Consider the following 20,980-nt stretch of genomic DNA (forward strand, 5'->3'; position numbering starts at 1 on the left):
GCTAAAGCGAACACCGGCATGTTTAGTTTTGCTCAACCTAGATCGAGGCACAGACACGGTCTCAATGGGGATAGCTGAGCTGACTACACTGACTGTGCTAGTGGCAGACTCCACAGAGCTGGCAGGCTGGCTATCTCATTGTGGAGCTAGTGGAGTTAGAGCCTTGTCTATGTTCATAGATAAGAGCTAGGATGGAGTCATCACTCCCCAGCAGGCCAGGCTTGGTCCTGTTTGTGGGTGAGTACCAAAAAGAGGGTTATCTTTTGGGAGGGGCAGAAAACAGTTTACAACGAGCGAGCGATTGAGTTGTGAGAGACTGCTGTAGAGCTCATCACTCCCCCTAACTGGGAGGGGGCCAGAGACCATTACTTGATGTCGACACATCTTTCTAGCTGATTTACACGCTGAAGCTACAGTATGTTGCACTTGGTGACCTCTGACTGTTTCATCCTAACATCTTTGGTACCGACGTGGATAACAATATCCCTATACTCTCTACACTCACCAGTTTTAGCCTTAGCCAGTACCATCTTCAGATTAGCCTTAACGTTGGTAGCCCTGCCCCCCGGTAAACAGTGTATGATCGCTGGATGATTCTTTTTAAGTCTAATACTGCGGGTAATGGAATCGCCAATGACTAGGGTATTCAACTTGTCAGAGCTAATGGTGGGAGGCTTTGGTGTCAACGGGAGGGAGGAGAGGAGAGACCAGAGAAGGCCTGGCCTCTGACTCCGACCCGTTGCTTAATGGGGAAAACCGGTTTAAAGTTTGTCGGCTGAATGAGCGAACACCGGTTGAGCATTCCTACAGGATTTCCTTCCAGAAGCCATGAGAAAGTTGTCCGGTTGCGGGGACTGTGCGAGGGGATTTATACTACTATCTGTACTTATTGGTGGCACAGATGCTGTTTCATCCTTTCCTACACTTAAATTACCCTTGCCTAACGATTGCATCTGACGCTGGGCTTGCAGCACGGCTATCCTCACCATAAGGCGATCATTCTCCTGGGGCGGCAGGTAGCCTAGTGGTTAGAGTGTTGGGCCAGTAACCGAAAGGGTGCTAGATCAAATCCCTGAGCTGACAAGGTAAAAATCTGTTGTTCTGCACCTGAACAAGCCACTGTTCCTAGGCCATCATTGTAAATAAGAGTTTGTTCTCAACAGACTTGCCTAGTTAAATAAAAAATAAAATATTATGAGTACAGCGAATGCAATTAGAAGGTTTAATGTTAATGTTTCTACTTAGCTTCGGCTGGTGGAGGTCCTATAGAACCATGTCCAGGGTGAAAAAGTTGAGAGTGGGAAAAAAACTTAAATATAGAACGGTAATTAAAAAGTAAAAAATCGTGAAGCTGGCAGGTAGCTAAGTAACGTTAGCAACAGTAGACTGAGTGGTTTTGTTCCATTACGAGTTGAACAAAGTCAAGGTTAATTCCATTCTCTTGACGAGACGCAAAGCTAGCTTGTGTGTGTCAGTGGAGTGCCTGACTTTGTCTGTGCCATAGGTCATGAATTAGGAAAATCTATATCTATATTGCTAATGAGAAATATGAGAGGAGACATTATTATTGCTAGCCCTTTCTTTGTAATATTATAATTAAGATATTGAATTACTGTCTGATCGTACATCCTTAATATGATTTAGTTATAAAGCCATTGAATTAAATCCGTCCACACAGCCACTGACCTGCTTACATAGGGACCAGGCAGTTGTTTGTGTGCGTGTCCCTACAGTCTGTGTAGTTGGTGCCAGTGCTCTACTTAGTCAGTTTCTCTAGTTTGGGCCTTTTTCTGTTAATGTGCAACCTGATCTGGTTTCCCCCTCTCTTCCTCTCTCTCTCTCGCGCCCTCTCTCTCAAAACAAAATGCAGCTGCAGTACACCAACTACCCTTGGAAGATTAAGTTCACAGCAGGTTATAGGCTATTGGGGACATTGTTTGGTAAATTAGAATGGACGATGTTAACTGATGCACGGTTAGATTTCTCAGCAATTCAACATAGCCTATCACGAGAAGTATCAGTAGTGCATGTTTACTGTTAACAGCTTCCATTTCCTTAGAAGTGTGTGTGTGTGTGTGTGTGTGTGTGGTTCTGTATTTTCAGGCTACTTGGACTAGTGTACATGGAAGTGGTGGTGACAGGGTTAATTTACTACAGGTAAACACAGGCATCTAAAGATGGGGTCAGTGGTGCCTGTAATCAGATGAGAAAGCAGCAGGTTGTGTTTTTTCTACACGCCCTGCCCTGGTTCCTAGAAGTCTGGTATGGGCAATTCCACAGTAACGGACTTACGCTTTGACTCAGTTTCACTTTAAAGTGGATACCAAACAATTTTTTTATTTCAAAGTTTAACAAACATTGCAACTCTATACACAAGGACTACTTTGAACAATTTACACAGAAAATGGCACAAAAACACATTTACTGGAAGAATTGTGCTGATGCAAATTTGCTAACAGAATTAAGGTAAAATCATTTTTTTTTATGTGACCACGGTTTCCAAAAAAGCTGTTAAATACAGTATCTGCTCTGATTTTTAAGATTCAAAAGATGTCTGCAGAAAGAATGGGGTGTCAGCAATGACATGACACACTGAGTTTGAAATTATAATTTTTTGGTTATTGAACTACAGTAGGTGAAGTGGATTTACATCCAGTAACGGAGTTACGCTAACGGTATTGCATCATGGGTCCCTGATCCCTGAGTTATGCTAATGGTATTGCATCATGGGTCCCTGATCCCCGTATTACGCTAACGGTATTGCATCATGGGTCCCTGATCCCTGAGTTATGCTAATGGTATTGCATCATGGGTCCCTGAGTTATGCTAATGGTATTGCATCATGGGTCCCTGATCCCCGTATTACGCTAACGGTATTGCATCATGGGTCCCTGATCCCCGAGTTACGCTAACGGTATTGCATCATGGGTCCCTGAGTTATGCTAATGGTATTGCATCATGGGTCCCGGAGTTATGCTAATGGTATTGCATCATGGGTCCCTGATCCCTGAGTAATGGTATTGCATCATGGGTCCCTGATCCCTGAGTTATGCTAACGGTATTGCATCATGGGTCCCTGAGTTATGCTAATGGTATTGCATCATGGGTCCCTGATCCCTGAGTTATGCTAACGGTATTGCATCATGGGTCCCTGATCCCTGAGTTATGCTAATGGTATTGCATCATGGGTCCCTGATCCCTGAGTTATGCTAATGGTATTGCATCATGGGTCCCTGAGTTATGCTAATGGTATTGCATCATGGGTCCCTGATCCCTGAGTTACGCTAACGGTATTGCATCATGGGTCCCTGATCCCCGTATTACGCTAACGGTATTGCATCATGGGTCCCTGATCCCCGAGTTACGCTAACGGTATTGCATCATGGGTCCCTGAGTTATGCTAATGGTATTGCATCATGGGTCCCGGAGTTATGCTAATGGTATTGCATCATGGGTCCCTGATCCCTGAGTAATGGTATTGCATCATGGGTCCCTGATCCCTGAGTTATGCTAACGGTATTGCATCATGGGTCCCTGAGTTATGCTAATGGTATTGCATCATGGGTCCCTGATCCCTGAGTTATGCTAACGGTATTGCATCATGGGTCCCTGATCCCTGAGTTATGCTAATGGTATTGCATCATGGGTCCCTGATCCCCGTATTACGCTAACGGTATTGCATCATGGGTCCCTGATCCCTGAGTTATGCTAATGGTATTGCATCATGGGTCCCTGATCCCTGAGTTACGCTAACGGTATTGCATCATGGGTCCCTGATCCCTGAGTTATGCTAACGGTATTGCATCATGGGTCCCTGATCCCTGAGTTATGCTAACGGTATTGCATCATGGGTCCCTGATCCCTGAGTTATGCTAATGGTATTGCATCATGGGTCCCTGATCTGTACTATACCGAAATGCACAATTATGGATTTTAATATTTTCTTCTTGGTGATGTATCCTGAATAGGTACACAAAGGTAGAAATATGCATTATCCTTCTTTTGCATATTTGGGTATTATTCTACACACTGGCTATTACCACTTTGGTTGGTTCGGAACAGACCAAATCTGAACCAATCGTAGAAGTCTGTTTCACAAGTTTGGATGTCACTATACAGCACAGTATGGTTCAGTAAAGTAGATATGTTCAGAATAGACTCTACTTCTCTTTACTGTGCTGTACTTTTCTTTACTGTTCTCTACTGTACTGTCCAAACTTGTGAAACATAATGCATAAGCATTTCACTACACTTGCGTTATCTGCTAACCATGTTTATGTGACCAATAACATTTGATTTCACATAGATGTCTATTTGGTTCAGATTTGGTCCGGCCAGGGTGGACTGACAATGTCAACTACTTTTCAACGTCCATGGTTTTCCGGTGCTCAGTGGGTGAGGATGCTGGTTACAGTAAATGGAAAGCGAGTAGGTGTCAGTAAGACACTGGAGAGGTGACATTTTACTAGAGAGCGGGGTCGTCCAGACTGTTTTCACAGTCTTGCTTTGACCACAGAAAGAGAAAGAAAACAGTTTATGAGCTGAACATAACAGTATGCCAGTGGAAGGGAGGACAGTAGCAGGAGACACTATGAGCTGAACATAACAGTATGCCAGTGGAAGGGAGGACAGTAGCAGGAGACACTATGAGCTGAACATAACAGTATGCCAGTGGAAAGGAGGACAGTAGCAGGAGACACTGAGCTGAACATAACAGTATGCCAGTGGAAAGGAGGGCAGTAGCAGGAGACACTATGAGCTGAACATAACAGTATGCCAGTGGAAGGGAGGACAGTAGCAGGAGACACTATGAGCTGAACATAACAGTATGCCAGTGGAAGGGAGGACAGTAGCAGGAGACACTATGAGCTGAACATAACAGTATGCCAGTGGAAGGGAGGACAGTAGCAGGAGACACTATGAGCTGAACATAACAGTATGACAGTGGAAGGGAGGACAGTAGCAGGAGACACTATGAGCTGAACATAACAGTATGCCAGTAATTGCAGTAATTCTATTACAGATTTTTGTAACAGATTTATACGTTTTAATCACTTCAAGTTCGTTTTAAAGTTTATGAATAATTATCAGTAAAAGCACTAATTGGTCGGTCTACCACTACTTGTTACTTCTGTAAACTTTCATTAATCGTTCAGCATGAGGGAGAGACATTTAGAAAGTATCTTAATGGTGCAGTATGTGGGTTTTTCGTAAAGGAATTACAAAGCACAAGGCAATATTTCGTAAACTTACAGTTTGAGAAATTGTTTACCTTCTGTAAGTGTTTATTAGTTGGCAGGGGTCTTCAACATTATTATGCTGTGATGTATTTCTAATACCTTAAGACCTTTTTTTGGTAGATGTTCTCGCAGATCTGTTTTCCATCTGACCAGAAGTGAAAGCCTTTGTTTATTCCTAATTGTTATGATGGAAAATGGTTTGAAAAATGTGTATATATATGACCAGTTTAGATTGCCTCTTTTGATTTGATCGGCTTACATATGACCAAAGGATCAGGGTTGGTGTTGTCTGTTAAAGAAAACAACAACATCCATAAATGGAATGTTTTGTTGCCCTTATGCACCAACTCCTCTGTAAAGTACAAATTAACAGGGGACATGAAAAGCTATGCTAGCCAGTGAAAAGTACAGTAATGAGCTAGCATGTACAGCATTCACAAATCAACAGATAAAAAGTTAATAAATGCATAAAATGCATAAACATCACAATATACTGGTAGAAGACTATAATATCACCAATATACTGATGGACTATAATATCACAATGTCAGTGACAATATAAACTCAATATCTGTGTTTAACCATAGAATTGATTATGATTTTCATGGGACAATATTTCAGTAACCTACCTCTTCCACATAGACACATTAGAAAGGGAAGAGTTAAGGGGGGCAGGGGATTTTGAGGGGGAATGCAGAAGAAGGAAGTGTGTCATTTTAAAGGGGCACTTACAACATAAGGAATGTACACTAATGTCAGGCATGGGAACAATGCAGATTGTGTGTAATTATACAACATCAAATTCAGCACTTGTTACATATAAATGCTTTCATAAAAAAAAGACTCTTAGCTTTCATTTGACACCCAATTTGACATGCTCCTATAAACTTCATGTTGGTGCTCATGGGTCCTTTTAGATGGAAATACCCTTATTTGAACCCTTCAGTGGGTGCTCTGTGCTGCCTGATAGGTGTTTCAGTAGAATGCATACATGGCTGACTCTTCAGTAGCACATGTGAGGTCTGTGATGTGGAGTCACGATATGGGAAAGGATGTTGACCTTCAATGATTTGCTTCTGAAGTCATGAGTAGTGTCAAATTGAACAATTGTGTAAAAATATTTCCTCTTGGCCTCCCGAGTGGCACAGTGGTCTAAGGCACTGCATCGCAGGCTCTGTTGCAGCCGGCCGTGGTCGGGAGACTCATGGGGCGGCGCACAATTGGCCCAGCGTCGTCCAGGTTAGGGGAGGGTTTGGCCGGCAGGGATGTCCTTGTCCCATCGTGCACCAGCGACTCCACTGCGCCCGGCCCGCCACAGCACGCTGACACGGTCGCCAGGTGTATGGTGTTTCCTCTGACACATTGGTGAGCCTGGCTTCCGGGTCAAGTAGCAGTGCGGTTCGGAGGACGCACAGCTCTCGACCTTCGCCTCTCCGTACGGGAGTTGCAGCGATGAGACAAGATTAACTACCAATTGGATACCATGAAATTGGGGAGAAAAAGGGGTTAAAAAATAAATATAAAAGTAGAAAAAATAGATTTCCTCTTGTGCCATAACACATTCTGCCAGTAACTGCCATGTTCTCCTAATCTATGCTTTGAAAACAACAAAAAACACCAGGGTTAAACTGACAGACTGATCTACCAGGGTGATGAAAAGAGATTGGGTGGGTGTTTTTTAAAAAAAAAATGTTTTTTAACCATGTGTGACACTGCTTCCTCTTAGCCCCACCCTCAGGGTCCCACTTCCTCTTTCTGAGTCTGATAGGTTGTGGTCTATCACCTCTTTGCTTGGTAGTAGTCATTTCTGGAACCTGAAGTTTTTCCTGAGCACATGACCATGAAACATTTGGGGTCCTCATTATAGGCTACAATGAGAGCCAAGGGTTCATCCTGGCCAGCTAATTTTGTCAGTTAACTCCTGACCCTATAGTCTTTTCATTGCTATAGTGCTACCAAACGTTCCTTCATTAAACGTTTATTTTTTAGGAGAGACGTTGTCGTCTCGTTCTCCCCAAAATCAATCTGTCAGATTTTTTTCCACTCAAAAATAGTCTAACGTGGAGTTCATATTTCCTCATCTGTTGCTTAGCTCCTGCTAAATGCATTAGGGGAACTCTGCAAGCCCCAATCTCAAATGAATGGACACACACACTGTCCAATCCAATGCTACTTTATTGGCAGGAAAAACATGCACAACATTATCAAAACAGAACGGTAGGAATAGTCGATGGGGAAATGAAGGTGGCCTACTGTATAAGGTTTTATTTATATAAGCTCTATGCCTGAACTGGACAGGCATAAAGACAAACTACTATATCCTACAAAAACACACCCATACATAGTATTCACACACACATTTCTCCTTGGCCATTAAGTGAGGGTGAAGACGCGCTGTAAAGACTGTCTGTCCCATCAATGTTCCTGCTCAGTACTCAGAGTTGTTTCTAAGGTGCTTAAAGCCGTCTGATATCAGCACTTCTTGCTTCAGTGTTGAAATAATTCCTTCCCTTAATGTTGATAACAGTACCTCAGCTCGCTGTCCTCCCTCATCTCTTAGCTCAGTCTCAGCAGAACACTTATCTAGCAGCATTAGTAACGTTGGAAACCATACCTATTTTAATACTGCCTCATATGACATGGATAAGCTTTTAGTGATATTTCTGATATAATATGTCTTCTTGACATGTTTTCTGTCAGTGTTTTATCAAGGCCTAACTGTGTGTGTGTGTGTGTGTGTGTGTGTGTGTGTGTGTGTTTTAAATCCACCAGAACCCCCCCCTCCATGTTTAGTGATAAAGATTTGATGTGTTGAGCAGATCCTAAGTTGGCATTACTGTTATAGTGACTTCCATGATGGTGCCACCAGTATTAGCAGTTTAAGATATGATGCATGCACACGGTTTGTTATTCTCTCAGTATTTACCGTAATGAAACATGGCCACCATCAGCAGCGGCAACTGATTTAGCTCCCAAAACATCTCACCTCTCTCTCGCTCTCTCTCCTCCTCTCTCTATCTGACAGGCATAGTTGCCATACTTTAAAGTGAGCAGCTCCCTGCTGGTCCCCGTGGTGTGGCGGGGAGGGGGAGAGAGAGAAAAGGTGTGAGAGGGTGGTGGAATGGTGGGTATTCTTTTCGTGACGTCAGTAAGAGTGTGTGAGTGCCCAGACCTCGCCGACATTTCCTAATCTCCCAATTCATCTCCCAAACGCCTTTCATTCCAACTCTGCCAGCATTCCAACATTTATCCATGCCCAAAAAATGCTGTGTTGCTGGTAACTACCTCCCCAGCCCCCACCCTGACTCGCTTCCTCTCTTACTCACGCTTGTACTCACGTATGAGCAGTGGTGGGAAAAGTATCCAATCGTCATACTTGAGTAAAAGTGAAGATGCCTTAATAGAAAATGACAAGTGAAAGTCACCCAGTAAAATACTACTTGATAAAAGTCTAAAAGTATTTGGTTTTAAATATATACTTAAGTATCAAAAGTAAAAGTATAAATAGCTTATATTAAGCAAACCAGATGGCACAATTTTATTTAAATGTTTTATTTACAGGTAGCCAGGGGCACATTCCAACACTCAGACATAATTAGAAAATGAAGCATGTGTGTTTTAATGAATCCGCCAGATCATAGGCAGTAGGGATGACCAGATATGTTCTCTTTAATTGTGTGAATTGGACCATTTTCCTGTCCTGCTAAGTATTGAAAATGTAATGTGTACTTTTGGGTGTCAGGGAAAATGTATGGAGTAAAAGTACATACTTTTCTTTGAATGTAGTGCAGTAAAAGTAGTCAAAAATATTAATATTAAAATAAAGTACAGATACCACAAACTACTTAAGTACTTTACACCACTACGTATGAGTGTCTACACAAACGGGCACACATGCACAGCTTTCCTTATCCAACCCTCCTTCCGAGGCCTCTGCCTCTCTGTTCTGGCACACCTGCAACAGTGTGAAATGTGCGCTCTATTTATTGGTCTGTAAAGAATCCTGTAGAATTTAGAAGCGTGTCCGTTGTGACCATTCATTCTGTTCCCTCTATGGCCCTCTCACGAGTCTCTCTTATTGACAGCAGTGCTTCTCCCATCAGCGCAGTGGAGAGAGGAAACACAGATACACACGGCTGTTGTTAAGAAAGGCCCTCAACCCTACACAACCCCACACTGATTAACATCTCTCAACATGCACAAGTCATCTGCAGTTCCCTCTTTCTCTAAGAGGACCTGGTGAGGGCTGAATGTCAGGTTCCTGCGTGTGTGTGTGTTTCTTTTCTGGGCCCGACCTCCTCTCTAGATGGACCATTGTCAGGAGTGCAAGGCTTTGTTGGTCAGACTTCCCTCCCACACATGAGCTCAGCGATTGGTCAACAGCAACCAGCAGGCAGCTGCTCCTCTAGCCAATCAGCAGGCGAGCCTGCCCTGACCCAAAATAACACTGAAGTCTTTATCAGGCTATTAAAGATGCCACAGTGTGTTTGCAAACAAGGCCTTGTTAACACAGATGAATGTGAGACCCATGCCTCAGTCATGTTCTGTGTCCTCACACCGCTGATGTTGATGTCTGAATATGTCCAGTGGGTTGGGATGGAAAGAGCAAAGGTGAGAGAAGAGAAACACAGCTGGCCCTTTTTTAAAGCACAACAAGCTTCCCTCTAACAAAAGCCAAACAAAATCAGCCTGCTGGATCTCTCGGTCTCTCTCACCCTACAGCAGGGGTCTGCAACCTATTTCATGTGGAGTGCCAATTTACAATTTATCTTAGCATTTCTACCAATCTTCATGCCAGTTATGATTTTTATGCTCACATTTCTTGGAACAGTATTATTTTTTAAAATTATAATAACGTATCTTCGTATCTAAATCATTGTCATGTGATTAATCTAAATTAAAATGACCCCTTTCCCACATTTTGTCACGTTACAGCCTTATTCTAAAATTGCTTAAATATTTATTTTTCCCTCATCAATCTACACACACTACCCCATGACGAAGCGAAAACAGGTTTTTAGACATTTTTGCAAATGTATTACAAAAAACTGAAATATCACATAAATATTCAGACCCTTTGCTATGAGACTTGACATTGAGCTCAGGTGCATCCTGTTTCCATTGCTCATCCTTGAGATGTTTCTACAATTTGATTGGAGCCCACCTGGTGTTAAATTCAATTGATTAGTCATGATTTGGAAAGGCACACACCTGTCTATATAAGGTCCCACAGTTGACAGTGCATGTCAGAGGGAAAACCAAACCATGAGGTCGAAGGAATTGTCCCTAGAGCTCCGAGACAGAATTTTGTAAAGGCACAGATCTGAGGAAGGGTACCAAAACACTTCTGCAGCATTGAAGTTCCCCAAGAACACAGTGGCCTCCATCATTCTTAAATGGAAGAAGTTTGGAACCACCAAGACTCATCCTAGAGCTGGCCCCCCAGCCAAACTGAGCAATTGAGAGAGAGAGAGAGAGAGAGGGCCTTGGTCAGGGAGATGACAAAGAACCCAATGGTCACTCTGACAGAGTTAGGTGCCAAAAGGCACCTAAACGACAGACCATGAAAAACATGATTCTCTAGTCTTACGAAACTAAGATTAAACTCTTTGGCCTGAGTGCCAAGTGTCATGTCTGGAGGAAACCTGGCACTATCCCTACGGTGAAGCAAGGTGGTAGCAGAATCATGCTGTGGGGATGTTTTTCAGCCTCCGAGACTGGGAGACTAGTCAGGATCGAGGGAAAGATGAACGGAACAAAGTACAGAGGTCCTTGACGAGAACCTGCTTCAGAGCACTCAGGACCTCAGGGCAAAGGTTTTTGCTTTGTCATTATGGGGCATTGTGTGTAGATTGATGACAGGGAAAAACTATTGAATCAATTTTAGAATAAGGCTGTAACGTAACAAAATGTAGAAAAAGTCAATGGTTCTGAATAATTTCTGAATGCAGTGTACCAATGCAAGTAACTTATTACCAACTAGGTAAGAAGAGCTTACATAAAGCCAACAAATAAAAACAGTGCAGTTAGAAAATATCCTGATCAAAATAAATATCTTGCGAATCATATAGGCTATGCATGGCTTTTGGTTCATGTTCTTTCAGTTGCATTCATCTCTCTACTCCACCGGTCTATAACAAACTTGAAACATTGTATCAACTGGGTCCGGCCCGACGCTCTTGCTAGCAAAATTGTAGGAACTATTCTGGGCTCTGAGTTTCCCGTGCCAGTGAGCTCTGGACAGACACAGCTGTATATGCGATAGGGAGAAGTAATCAGGAATTTTATTACGTTTCTACTGGATCAGACATCCGAGAGCATGACATTTTTCCCTTTCATGCCAAGGCTCGGTGGTTATCATAAGGGAGAGAGCTGGAATGATTTGTCATATATTGATTGAGGAACCATTGTCATTCTCAATGGATGTACAGTCATGGCCAAAAGTTTAGAATGACACAAATATTAATTTTCACAAAGCCTGCTGCCTCAGTCTGTATGATGGCAATTTGCATATACTCCAGAATGTTATGAAGAGTGATCAGATGAATTGCAATTAAATGCAAAGTCCCTCTTTGCCATGCAAATGAAATTAATCCCCAAAAAACATTTCCACTGCATTTCAGCCCTGCCACAAAAAGACCAGCTGACATGTCAGTGATTCTCTCGTTAACACAGGTGTGAGTGTTGACGAGGACAAGGCTGGAGATCACTCTGTCATGCTGATTGAGTTCAAATAACAGACTGGAAGCTTCAAAATGAGGGTGGTGCTTGGAATCATTGTTCTTCCTCTGTCAACCATGGTTACCTGCAAGGAAACACGTGCCGTCATCATTGCTTTGCACAAAAAGGGCTTCACAGGCAAGGATATTGCTGCCAGTAAGATTGCACCTAAATCAACCATTTATCGGATCATCAAGAACTTCAAGGAGAGCGGTTCAATTGTTGTGAAGAAGGCTTCAGGGCGCCCAAGAAAGTCCAGCAAGTGCCAGGACCGTCTCCTGAAGTTGTTTCAGCTGCGGGATCGGGGCACCACCAGTACAGAGCTTGCTCAGGAATGGCATGACACAGGACTGATGGTAGCGCTCACCTTGTCTTCTCCGGACAAGCTTTTTTCCGGATGCCCCAAACAATCGAAAAGGGGATTCATCAGAGAAAATGACTTTACCCCAGTCCTCAGCAGTCCAATCCCTGTACCTCTTGCAGAATATCAGTCTGTCCCTGATGTTTTTCAGGCAGGTGGGAGTGCATCTGCACGCACAGTGAGGCAAAGACTTTTGGAGGATGGCCTGGTGTCATGAAGGGCAGCAAAGAAGCCACTTCTCTCCAGGAAAAACATCAGGGAGAGACTGATATTCTGCAAACAAGACAATGAATAAATTGATAAAACTCGCAAATGGAATGAAACAAACCGAAACTTGTTTCTCACGAGTGTAGCATTGTTTGCTGAGCTCAAAAACTGTGTCAATTCCGACAATGAGAACAGTAAACGACTGTTATAATAGTATATTGAATGCATTAACAGAAATTACTGAACATTGTAGATTAGAAATTATGGGGATTAATGGTAAATGTACTACTCTTGATATATGTAATGGGGAATTTATAGACGCTAACAATCAAAGGGCAAACAATTAAGTTATGAAACAATGAATGCGCTCGAATTGACGTGAGAGAACGCATTCTGGAGAGACTCTCCTTGTGCATCTTAGCCACACTCCCCTTCTTGACTCAGTATTTGTAATAATACCCAAGACGCATTATCTTCACACATACTATAGGCCTAAGGAATACTTTAACAAATGGTGTGAAATTCAAAGCAGTAGTCATTTAGTAGCCAATTTCACTTATTTTATCAAATTGCTTGGCGTGCCAAGGCAAATACCCTTGCATGCCAGCCTTGGCACACGTGCCTTACGTTGCCCATGCTTGCTCTACAGAGTGATGTGGCTGTGTCACCCTGGGGAAGATCCTGATTGATTGGTGAAAGACCACAATCTAAAACGCACTGACCAACCAATCAATATGCTCAACACAAAAACAGCACTGTCCACAATGGTCCCCAGAGCCACACTGTGGAGTAAGATATAGTTTGACCATCACAATTCCAACCAATAAGCATTAGGATAAACATTTATCGTATAACTAGAAGACAACTTGATAATACTCAAAGCAGGGTAATATTCACCAGTAACAGCCCAGAGGATTTTCAGAATTGTAAACCTTGTTTAATTGATGTTCCCTTAAGGTGTGTTGTACTGAAAAGGTTCATTCTAGAGAGGTCATGACCTATGTTCAGCATGCTGTTCCTGTGACAGTCCACATATTCAGGACATGCATACAACAACGTTTTAGCCAAACCGCAAAGAATCTATTTGGATATATATTTAGTGAATGCTGCTCATTAACAAAAGTATCTTATCAGTATCTTATCAGAAGGGAAATTATTCCCTTCTACCAATAAGCAACTTTCCAATTTACCCTCTCACTGTGATTATCACTTACTGTGGTATTACCTTGGTTATCAGTAGTAACAGCCATAATCTAAGAGGAGTTAGCTGGCCCTGTTCTAGATCATCAAATCTGTGATGCATTGTGGGCAAATTGGGACTGAAAGATTGATCTACAAATAATAATTTAAGAGTTCTTTCTGATGCCAGGTGAATTGTAGATCAGTCTGTTGTGAATCACCTGCGATGCCGGCTGCAATGTCGAACAAGCCCACTGTCTTCCATACACTAACACGGAGGTTTTTGTTTTGTGGTCTTGATTTGTTTTGTCTGGTCATCTTTTTGAGTGATCACATGATCTGTGATGTTTGTAAACATGAGCCATGTGACTCAGTCAAAGGGTTGCTGTGTGTTAGTGAGTCAGAGAACCTCACACTTTTTACTACTACATGAGGAAAGGACTTTTCTCCTCTGTAGGATGAACCTGCCAGGGCCTCTATCAAAGTTTGGTACAGAGATCAAATCAGAGGGTTCGGGAAAAAGAGTCCCTGGGGGTCTATCAGACCTGGGTGTTCCACGGTGGCCATTTTGTGCCAGAGCTTCACCCCACTTGGGCTATCATAGTGGAGAGGTGCGACTGGGGAGTTAATTCCCTCTCTGGGGTTAGGCTGTCGACACTGTCACCCATCTGTCCCAGACCTGATTCAGGGAACAGGATATGATATCTTAAAGGGTCAGAATGGGAGGTATATCTAAGCTGCCCTTAACTTCTCTAGGGTATGTGGGACGGTAGCGTCCCACCTGGCCAACATCCGGTGAAATTGCAGAGAGTGAAATTCAAAAATACTAAATTCAAATATTTAACATTCTTGAAAATGTGTTATACATCAAAATAAATCTTAACTTCTTGTTAATCCAGCCGCTGTGTCAGATTTCAAAAAGGCTTTATGGCGAAAGCAAACCATGCGATTATCTGAGGACAGCGCCCCGCATACAAAAGCATGAAAATCATATTTCAACCAGGCAGGTGTGACACAAAATTCAGAAATAGCGATATAAAAAATGCCTTACCTTTTGATATTTTTCTGTTGGCACTCCAAAAGGTCCCAGTTACATCACAAATGGTTATTTTGTTCGATAATGTCCTTCTTTATATCCATAACTCAGTTAACTGGTGCACTTCAGTCAATAATCCACTCAGTTTCCCTCCATCAAAATGCATATAAAATGAATCCCAAACGTTACTAATAAACTTTTCCAAACAAGTCAAACAATGTTTATAATCAAATCTTAGGTATCCTAATACGCAAATAAACTATACAATTTAAGACGGAGAATAGTATGTTCATTACCGGAGATAAATAAGAAAGAACGCGCTTTCCTCCACGCGCTTGGAAACACTACAGCCAAAATGGGAGCACCTAGAAAAATTACATTTTCTGGGTCATTTTTCCAAAAACCTGCCTGACTGTTGACATCTAGTGGAAGCCCTAGGAACTGCAATCTGGGAGGACTTGGCCTTATTATTAAAATACTAGCCATTGAAAATAGTGGTAAGATGAATATTGTTTTTTTTGGGGGGGGGTGGTTTGTCCTCGGGGTTTCGCCTGCAATATCAGTTATGTTATACTCACAGACATTCTTTTAACAGTTTTAGAAACTTTAGAGTGTTTTCTATCCAAATCTACCAATTATATGCATATCCTAGTTTCTGAGCCTGAGTAACAGGCAGTTTACTTTGGGCACGCTTTTCATCCGGATGTCAAAATACTGCCCCCTACCCCAGAGAGGTTAAAGCTGCAATATGTAACTTTTTGGGCGACCTGACCAAATTCACATTGACAGATCTATAACTAATATTTCTTTCTCATTGAAAGCAAGCCTAAGGAGTGGTATATCTGTTCTATGTGCTCTTTCTGTCTCTCATGCTTAAATTTAGATTTTGTCTAACTTTTGGTTTTGCACACCAACTTCAAGCAGCTGAAAACATTTTTTTGGGGGGGGGTTATGGAAAATGTATTTATTTCACTGCGGTTTAGTTGGTATGATTCTATACACTATACTTGCTTGTTTTGTGTCACAAACTGAAATTAGGTGAACTATTGGCGGAGAGTAGTGCACCTGTAACTACTGATACAGGGTCAGATGTTAAAGGTAGACTCCGTGAGATGACATTGCAACGTACAGCACCGCAGATATTGAGATGAGTGCAATGCAAGACTTTGTTCTCACACAGAGTATCTGCGCGTGTCCACGGGTGCCTTTCACGCTGATACAACGTAGTAGCTATGGCAACAATACAGAGAAGTTTAGCCTCCTGCTTCAATGCTCTAAGGTGTTGCAGAAGTTGACCCATGTATTTGCTTTGAGTCATGTCATCATACTGTCTACCTTTTTTAATCCACCACCCTAATGAGTTAGTATTGGGAGTAAGGTAATCTGATCCTAGATCGGATGTGAAGTTCTACCTAGAGTGCAGAGGGGCACCAGCAGATGGGGCTAAACTTTTCTGAACAGATTGATGAGAAACTCCTACCTGTGTACAGGTGGAATGTGTCTTTTGCTATCATTCCAGCTATATCAACCCCTCCTTTAATTCTTTAGACCAAGATTTCCTCTTAAAATAATCATGAGGACATGTTATTTGTTGTTTTCATGGTATGACATCTCCTGTGACTCAGTTTATGGTTGGTCAGCTGTAGCATTTCTTAAATGGTTTGGGGAGTGTTTGGTTCTGCCTCTGCACCCATGCCATTAGGTCTCTGCAATGTCATTCCTTAGGCTGTTATCTGCTGAAAAATGCCATCATTTATTTCCAGTCTTCAGACTACATGTTTGAACAGCACTCTGTCCTGTAACAGACAACATAATGGCCTGCTACCTTCTACTGATAACCAACTGGAGATACCAAGCGCAATAAACATGTAATACCTGCTTGTCTTCAGGAGCTTGCGTAGGTGTTATCAGAGATTCTTATCGTTGTGGAAGTGTGTGTCAGTGGACAGGAGTCTGTGTGAGTCGAGAGCGTCAGGCCCTGACTTGTTCTCAGTCAGAGATGGAGGTGCCCCCTCTTTCTCTCTCTCTCTCTCTCTCTGTGTGTGTGTGTGTGTGTGTGTGTGTGTGTGTGTGTGTGTGTGTGTGTGTGTGTGTGTGTGTGTGTGTGTGTGTGTGTGTGTGTGTGTGTGTGTGTGTGTGTGTGTGTGTGTGTGTGTGTGTGTGTGTGTGTGTGTGTGTGTGTGTGTGTGTGTGTGTGTGTGTGTGTGTGTGTGTGTGTGTGTGTGTGTGTGTGTGTGTGTGTGTGTGTGTGTGTGTGTGTGTGTGTGTGTGTGAGAGAAGAGGAATGGATTTCCCAAGCATGGGAGCGGAGTTCCGTGGTAATTCTGTGTGTTTGACAGGCAGCGTCTGCCGCGGGAATCCTGACAATGAGTTCCCCATGTTTCTCCCATGGACAGCGTTCTGGTTAATTTAGGGGAAGTGGAGGAATAGGAGAGGAAACATAGTTGGCTTGAGGAGGAAGGGACAGGGACTAACCATGTCCCTGTGACTATTTTTGAGTGGAGAGGCACAGTGTCACGAGCAGAGACCAGAGAGAGAGAGCGTCTATAAGAGCTCAATCAGCTTAGCAGAGCTTCTCTCTCTCTCTCTCTCTCTCCCTCTCTCTCTCGTTTGTGTGTATTAGAGGTGTCTGGGATACAGTAACAGACATTATGTTGCTCTGAAGATTGTCCTTCTCCCTGGTAAGGATGTGGGATCACCTGTGTTGTGATTTCCCCCCCCCCATCTGTCTCTGTTTCCATCTCACTGTGGGATTGTCTCTGTGTGGATACGACTGGACTCTGGGATTTCCTCATGGTGCTTTGGGTCGTGAGCAAGGAATGGGATATAGTTTGTCACTGGGCCACTAGAAGGTTGTTTGAATACATGCTTTGTGTGGTGGGTTGTTGAGTAGACTGGCTTCATTGTATAATGGGCAACTTGCCATGCAAAATGGAAGAATCCTGTTTATTATTAAAGAGAACTTAGTTATGCGCATCCAAACCATTACTGTTACTTGCTTCTACCAATGGCAAAATGATCTTCTAATGCCTAATGGTGTTTTCTGTCATTTCTATGGAAATGTGGGAGTGTCCACTGGTCCTCAAGGTCTTGTTGGCTGTTGTATTTCCAAGTGAAATAGCACGGTGGTTAATTTGTATGGTAAAGGCCTTGCCTACAGGCTTAGTAAAGATAATTCAGATGTGGAACCTTGACGCCAGAGAGTTCACTCATCTGCTACTGTGACAGGTTTGAATTAGTCCCTCATTAGAGGGGAAGGCTGAACCATGATTTATGTTGACCTGAATGTGAATAGCCCTTGTTTATGATTTGTGCGGTTGATATGGTTGAGGCCAGGCAGGCAGGTTGTTTCCCTGGCCTGGTGTAACAGAGGAAGTTGTTGCTTCACTCCTGATCTCACTAGGAGTTGTGAAATCCAAGCCCATGAGGAAGGGAACCATTGTGTTTGTGGTTGTTTTGATGATGTAGCTCCTTTCTCTTTATCTAAGACTGACTTTGAATATGGATCGGGCTGCACATCAGTGTAGTGTCTTTCTCTCCTCGTCTTTTCCACTGACATTAAGGACGTGGACAGGAGAAAGCAACATCCTGGTAACTTGCTTACATACTTAGCTCCTCCTCTTCGCACCCTGTGGAAAATAAGGTCACAAAAAGCATCCGTCATGCCGGGCGGTCCTCTGCTTTCAGATAACATGCTGACCATACCACTCGTGTTGTGCGTGTGAGCATTGCAAAATACATTTACACATCTTATTCAATCATTTCTTCCAAACTGTTTGAGCGCGTCAACAATCATCTGCGTAGCCAGGCGCTAAAATAGAACTTGGACTTCTATTTTTGATGCTTTGATGCTTGACGTTCCCATCTCATTGGTTTTTAGGAGCATATACCCACGTGGGTGATTTGAAAGATGAACTGAGGTCCACACTCCAGTCCAGTTGGTGGTGGTAATGCACCTTAAAGGTGGTTGCCATATAAAGTCCACAGAAGAAAAAGAAGTGTTTACTAGAAATGAACTAGGTTTCCTCTTTTATCTGTGGATTAATTGTTGGAGTAGAGAACACACTATTTTGTGTGACTAAAAATGGTCAAAATTCTACAAAGATCCCGTAAAAAAGGACTTGTGCATTTCAGGTAAAATAACACAATTTTTATATCCCAGGACAAATTAGCTAGCACCAGCAAGTTAGCTAGCTAAATGGCCATAAACGTTTAATATGTTTCAACCTGTCCCCAAATTAATACAGTTGGTTCAGAGTTCATTTTGATATTTCAACCTGCGTCTCCTGATTGCATCTGGTGTGGATGGACAAAATCAACATGCGAGCGATGGTGCAAGCACACGCGTGCCCGGTCTAGTCAACATGCAACTGCCAATGAAGGAGATGAAGCTCTCTGTCAGTGTCTGCTAGCTCACTGACATTGTTGTGAGCACATATGCAACGAAATTGATGTACTGTGCGCACACACCTCCACACGGTCCTTTGCATCAATTGTTTTGGAAAGTCATTTCTATTATAAGCCTGAGTATGTGTGCTGTTGCCTCACAGTAGCCTATGATGCCAGACCACCCGACTAGAACAGTTACTTCTGCTACTGTACTGTCCTACAATATAACAAAGTACTACCTTGTTACAGCAGTGCACATCCAGGTACTACTGTAGTATCTCATTGATTTTTTTCTCTCGGTGTCTGTCTGTAGTTTCCAGGCCTCTCCAGGGTGTCCAGAGATGTAGGGAGCAGTGTGAGGAGCTCCCCCCTTCTCACTCTCTCAGCACCACTTTCCTTACAAAGAGGTACAGTAAGTGTGTGTGTGTGTGTGTCACTGTTTGTTTCTCGCTTTTTTTGTCTTTGTGTTCCTCTGTGTTAGAAACTGTATTCAGAGAGGGAGTGAAGCAGGGTGTGCCAGGGCTCATTTTCTAAACGGGATGCTATCCGAATGTGACTTCCCTGGTTTAATAATGGATAATTGCCAGTCTGGCAATTCGATGCCATTTACTTTTGGTATCTCGGATTGTTCTGGCAATTCTCACAGAGAAACTACATTGGGAGGAAGGATGTTTGATATTGTTTTTTACATTTGGCACAAAACATTTTCATGAAAGTGGACTATTTTCGGCCCAATGATCTGTGAACTGTACCTGATAGACAACATCTAGGTGTCATTATACTCCTAGTTGTGTGCTTTAAAATATGGAGTATTGCTATATTCTGAGTTTATTCATCATTGAAATTATTAATATTTCAAAAGTACACTTTTTGATGTGGTTAATTTTTAGACATATTGTTTAAGCAATATAATCTACAAGTACATCACATTTATTGTGGCCCCTCTACAACTTTTAAAGTTATGATCTATTTTATGAGCACCCCCAACACAGTGAATGGGAAAATGGATTCAAAGTCAACTCCCTCCACTGTTGGTTTGCTGCAATCCTAAAGGAGGGCTGTGATTGATTAATGATCTATAATGTCATTTTATATGTTTATAATTTATTCAACTTTGGCAGAGAGCCCACTATGGAAAGTTGATGTGTTTTGAAGAGTATATTGTTCCAAACAATATTTTAAAAAAGAATAAAGGGTACTGTTGAATAAATTAACATGAAAATGTATTTTTCAGAATCTAGACATACTCCATATTTGAGAGAACACTAAGGAGTATAATGACACCAACATCTGTATCATGTATTGTTCACAGATCATTACAGGAGGCATGTATACTGTAGGTTTTAAAAGGGTGTAAAAGGGCCACTTTAATTCTAATAATAATTAAAGTGTGGGCCATGCTGTCGTGGAATCAGCCATTTGATATGTTCCTGCTTAGGTCAGCTCTATGAAGAGCTAATGGTCAGTGTTAAAGGAACTGGTGCCTGGAGTCACCTGGATTCACCTTTTCATTGTCGTAACCCCGTCCCTAACCTGTAGCTGCCCCTGTATAGAAGTAGGGAAACCCCTCTACTCTCTGTTCCCTCTCTGGACTCTCTGTGGTTGAGTCTTCTCAAACCACAGAGGTGTGTGTGTGTGTGTGTGTGTGTGTGTGTGTGTGTGTGTGTGTGTGTGTGTTTCTCACTACCTACAGTAGTCTGTGTTGGATGACACTGCATCTCATGTGACAAAAATATGATTCAGTGAAATTTCCCTCAAAATGACATATCAAGTTTCAGACTGAGAAATAATGATTTTCAAATACCTGTGAATCTGATGCATTTTGTTATTCAATCATACTGAATATCT

At 42.4% G+C, this 20,980-nt stretch overlaps 1 long non-coding RNA gene across 1 annotated transcript in view; it reads left to right on the top strand.

The window, feature by feature from the left end:
* LOC115150680 (uncharacterized) overlaps positions 1 to 20,310 on the top strand; it is a 34,360-nt gene extending 14,050 nt beyond the window's left edge. Inside the window, exon 2 of the long non-coding RNA XR_003867143.1 lies at positions 19,446 to 20,310. This is a non-coding gene — a long non-coding RNA (uncharacterized LOC115150680). The remainder of the gene's footprint in view (positions 1 to 19,445) is intronic.
* The last annotated feature ends 670 nt before the right edge of the window (positions 20,311 to 20,980 follow it).

The sequence above is a fragment of the Salmo trutta genome, chromosome 16 (genome assembly GCF_901001165.1).
Source record: "Salmo trutta chromosome 16, fSalTru1.1, whole genome shotgun sequence".
NCBI lineage: Eukaryota > Metazoa > Chordata > Actinopteri > Salmoniformes > Salmonidae > Salmo > Salmo trutta.